This window comes from Apaloderma vittatum, unplaced genomic scaffold (assembly GCF_000703405.1).
Source record: "Apaloderma vittatum isolate BGI_N311 unplaced genomic scaffold, ASM70340v1 scaffold3149, whole genome shotgun sequence".
Taxonomy (NCBI): Eukaryota; Metazoa; Chordata; class Aves; order Trogoniformes; family Trogonidae; genus Apaloderma; species Apaloderma vittatum.
The window spans coordinates 13,040-18,367 of NW_009733359.1; positions in this window are offsets into that span (position 1 = coordinate 13,040).

Here is a 5,328-nt window from a genome sequence, read left to right on the forward strand (position 1 = left end):
GCATGTGAACTTTCTGCTAGTGATACACAGTTAAGGAGTTAACTTTTAAAACATCTTCTTGTGCTTAGCAGGATTTGTAATAACATGGAAAGACAACAAAAGCATCTGCAAATAGCATGTTGCCTTTCTTTACAAAAATATTAAACAGGGGTTTGACTGCTAAAATAACTCAATTTCACTATTTAAACTTACAAATCAGTGCTGACAGCCTGAAGGACTCAAATATTTATGGGAGGCAGTTGGAAGCCGATTCCCATTCAGTGAAACCATGTACCAGAACTTGGATATCAAACCTTTTCAGCTGGAGAATTATTTTTACAAGTAATAAATTGTTACACTGACCTAGATACTGAAGGCTTGGTGGTTCTGTGCCAGTGTGTCAGGTTATAGCTGTAAGGTTGATGACTGAGCGATTGTTACATCTGTGAGGCAAAGGTAGGTAATTTCCATCAGCAATTATAAATCGGAAGTTCCACTATGATGATATTTTCTTTAGACCTGGAAACAGGACTGATTTTTTAACTGTCATTGTCTTGCAGTTCAAGCACAAGCTCAACTTAATTGGTAACTGTAATTGCTCTTGTGCAGAATAGCTCCTGACAAGGGTGTGGTAGGAAGGTACATTGTGCATGGGGAGCTCAGCTAGCCTCATGCTGGGCTCACTAGAGTGCTCGGTGCTGCTGGCCCTGTGAAGCTTGGTGGAAAGCGATGGTGATATCACTGACACTGCAGGGAGCAGTGACAGGGATCAGAAAGGTGACCGATGTTCCATAGCTGGAGGATGAGGAGCTGACTCTGGTATCATGTGGATTGCTGGCTGTCAATAAAGTATCTCTTTTGCTATTTTCCTGGGTATGCTCAGACTGGATTTCCAGAGCTTTGTATTCACTGATACCTGTGGCGTTTCAGTGTGATATTTACTACCTTATATATCTGTGGTCTACCTTTGTCCAGCTTGATTAACTTCTGGAAGTGGGTGTTTTCTTCATTGCTTTATATTTGTTTTCCAACTTTATACATCTTCCAGCTTTATACATCTTAAAAATGTTTATGAATGTGAAATCTTTAAAACTAATATGGGAGTTCCTTCTGTAATCTTGCAGTTGTTTGTGTTGACATGCTGAAGAAGGGATGGTGAAGAAAAGAGTTTGGGAAAAGGGATAAAGCTGAAGTGTCATCTCCAAAAATGGTGGTGGAGTAGCCGAAAAGATGGAATAATTCACCTCGGAACTTAATCGTTGGCCAGGTCTTGTGAATGAAAAACAGAGTATGACAAATAGTTCTCCTGGCTGGGTAAAATCTGGCTGGATGGCAGGTCCCAAAGAGCGGTAGTAAATGGAGTTAAATGCAGTTGGCAGCCAGTCACAAGCAGTGTTCCCCAGGGCTCAGTACTGGGGCCAGTTCTGTTTAATATCTTTATCAATGATCTGGATGAGGGGGTTGAGTGCACCCTCAGTAAGCTTGTAGATGACATGAAGCTGTTGATCTATTTGAGGGAAGGAAGACTCTGCAGAGGGATCTGGACAGCCTGGGTCAATGGGCCAAGGCCAATTGTATGACACTCAACAAGGCCAAGTGCTGGGCCCTGCACTTGAGTCACAACAGCCGCAGGCAATGCTACAGGCTTGGGGAAGAGTGTCTGGAAAGAAAAGGACCTGGAGGTGCTGGTCAGCAGCCGGCTGAATGTGAGCCAGCAGTGTGCCCAGGTGGCCAAGAAGGCCAACGGCATCCTGGCCTGTATCAGGAATAGTGTTTTCAGCGAAGTAGGGAGGTGATCATGCCTCTGTATTCAGCATTGATGAGGCTGCACCTCGAGTACTGTGTCCGGTTTTGGGCACCTCACTACAAGGCCATTTGAGTGGGTCCAAAGAAGGGCAATAAAGCTGGTGAAGGGTCCAGAGAACAAGTCCTGTGAGGAGTGGCTGAGGGAGATGGGGTTGTTCAGCCTCGACAAATGGAGACTGAAGAGAGACCTTATTGCTCTCTACAACTACCTGAGGTGGGTGTTGGTCTCTTCTACCATGTAACAAGCAATAGGACAAGAGCAAATGGCCTCAAGTTGTGCCAGGGGAGGTTTAGATTGGCTATCAGGAAAAACTTATTCAACAGAAGGATTGTCAAGCATTGGAACAGGCTGCCCAGGGAAGTGGTTGAGTTGCCATCCCTGGAGGTATTTAAAAGATGTACAGATGTGGTGCTTGGGGACATGGTTTAGTGGTGGACCTGGCATTGCTAAGTTAACAGCTTGACTCTATGATCTTAAAGTTCCTTTCCAACCTAAGTGATTCAAAATTATGCGTAACAGCGATCTGCTTCATATACTTTCAAACAAATGCATTCTATGATTCCATGATTTTGGGGAAATCTATCACTTGGTCAATTATATTGTTAAATAAACTTATGCTTTAAAAATAGTGCCTGTCTTTCTGAATATTTCTTGTTAAGCTTGGAAGAACGGGTTGTGTGGTTCTTAAGGGGGGAGAACCAAAACAAAAAAAACCAACCCACCCAAACACAAAATATCCTGCTTATTTAGTCAAATTACTGCAAAAAGGTTTTAGGAGATGTATCTTGTCAGTAATAAAAGACAAGATGGTAAAATGGTGATACAGCTTTAAGCTGCTTTGTGTTTAAAAAATAAATAATGTGCTCATTACGGGTAAGGTTTTGAGGTGATTTTATAGGTATAGGTATAGATAGTATAGTTACAGACGCTATTTCTAGACAACTACCTTTGAAGAGCTGCTGGTGTAAACTCTTACCCTTCACTGTGTACTAAGCTGTCAGGATTGATAAAGCCACCTGAGTGTTTGTGTCCGTCCCACAAGCTCAGTACCATTGACGAAAGTCTTATATTGGACTTTCATCTCCGTCCCCCAAGTACTGAGACTGCTTTAAAACCTGGGTTACAAGTAACAAACTTAAATGTGTTTTGTTTTTTCCTTAGCTTCTGGCTATCATAGTGCCTCTAAAATAACAGATGAAGACCTTTTGTTAGTGCTCGTAGTGTGCAATTGTGGTATTAGTAAGTGTTTGGCAGCTAAGGAGCCTGGAAGTACTCAGAGAAGTGAATGTTTAGTGTAAAGCTGGCTGTTTATTTTCCAAAAAGGGAATTTGTTGCTAGTACACCTTCTGCAACTCTGAATAGCGTTCTACGCTATGATAGGGCAGAGGAACGCTGAAGTCAGTAAAGGACTTTTGGGGGGGAGGTGTGGTGTTTTAGGCCTCTATCTGTTGTTGCTCTAGTCACACTACTGTGCTTTTAGAGGATGCAGGAAAGGTTCATTGTTGGTAGCAAGGGCCTGGCGGCCGGAAGATCTCGCGCTGCACGGATTCATCTGGGTCTTGTTAGATGTATTTTGATTATCTTTCAATTTACTGTTAAATAACATTGAAACTTGAGTTTTATGTAAAAATTTAAATTATTAAATCATTCATCAAGACAAAGCATTAGAGCATAATGGCATCTAATTCAATACAGCAAAAATAATTGCAAATACCATTTTAGTAACTGGTTTTACTTTGCAGTTTAGTAAGAATGGAAGGTATCTTTTTATTTTCAGTCCGTCACCCTCACTCAGGAGAGTGAAATGCTAATGATGTTTCTCTAGAGGGGTAATTCCTTAACTATTTGATAGCACACAAAATGTAACTGCTGCTAAAACTGCTTAATAACAACAGATCTTTTGCAATGGCATGTCTGATCTGTATGAAACATTGCAGTAATTGGCTTCATTGGTACTGTCAGAGTGAACTTTAAATGAAAGTGACAGTAACTAGTCTAGACTTTTTTTCGTTTTGTTCGGGGTAAAACTGTTAGACAGCAAGTGACTTACTGGTTTTATTGCTTTCAATTAGCAACCCAATTTTATACTCTCTTAATTATCATGTAATTGGATTGCCCCTTTATGCTCAGAGCCTGGCAGCCAAACCAGCCTGTTTAGTATTTGGCACAACTGAAGGGGTGAAAATTTCTTCTATAAATCTTTCTCCAGAGGATATGTTACTGCCAGCATAGAAACCAGTCTCTGGAAGTGGCAGATCTGCTTTAGTATCTCCTTTTTAGCCTCTGCATTTGTCCCCCTTCATTTGTGCCTGATTGAAGCCACTGTTTGGGTGGTTGTTATAACTGAGGGGGCTGAAGTCTCCAAAGTAAAGCTTTCATTTAAAATGTAATCAGATATGACATACGAATGGTTCTTAAATTAGATTCAAAAAGGTGATGTTGGTATATATGTGATTTGCTTAGGAAAGTGTGTAAGTTGTCCTTGTATCTGTTCCAAGAGATTAATTGTCATGTCCTTACATGTTCTTAGGGGAGGAGGAATTAGTGTTGTAAACTGACCTTTGAGAGTAAACTAGAGGACAGGGCAGGGCTTGGGAATGTTTTCAAAAAGGGACAGGAAGGAAGAAAGGGAAATAGTCAGTGGTGTTGGGACTGGAGGAGAATCAGCACATTAAAGCCTTGGTAGGCTGGAAGAAGAGGCCCTTCCTGAGCCTTCCCCTACAGCCCTCTCTCATGCCCTGCCCTGGCAGAAAGAGGAGGTGGGAAAGCACCAGCAGGAAAAAAAAAAAACATGTTACTCTCTGGTTACTAGGCCTGGACTCAAAACACACGTAACATCATCTTCTCTGGAGCCAGTGGCATGTGTGGGCTTTAAAGAAAAAAAATGAAAAAAAGAAAACAAAAAAACCCCACTACACACAAAAAAGTCTACTGTCTGGTGGCTGGGCTTTTTTTTTATTGTGAGCTTCTGGCTCCTCAGGATATTGTTTTGGGAGTGAGGAGGGAGGACTGTTTATATTGATATTAAAAGGAGATTCCTCTACTAACTGATTTTCATCTCTTTCTATAATCCTGGGGGTTAAGTGTTTTTGGTTCATAGTTCAGTTGCAGTTATTTGTAGCTGGCATTCACGTTTGCTCTGTAATTCAATTTAGATAATGCTGCTTGGCCCAAATTAGAGCAGACTAGTACAAAGGAGCTTGGTGCATGTAGAAACTGATCACTAACACCATAGTTAAGGTCATCCAAGTAGAGATGTAAATATTTCCCCTCAGTTTTAAGTTAGAGTTATCTGGCTTTAATTCACTTGTGGAATTGCGATCTATACTGTCAGATCTTATTTGTCGAGTTTCTCAGCTACTGAAAACGCGAAATGCTAACCTTATTTGCATCACAAAAATACTAGAATAATTAATCTACGCTGTTTCAGTTCCAGCTGTTTGCCAGTTATTTATCTGAGTCTATTTTCTGAACAGCTTCCAGCTACACATTCTCTGGAGAGATGAGATTTTATTCATACATGTATCTACTTATAGGTGAGG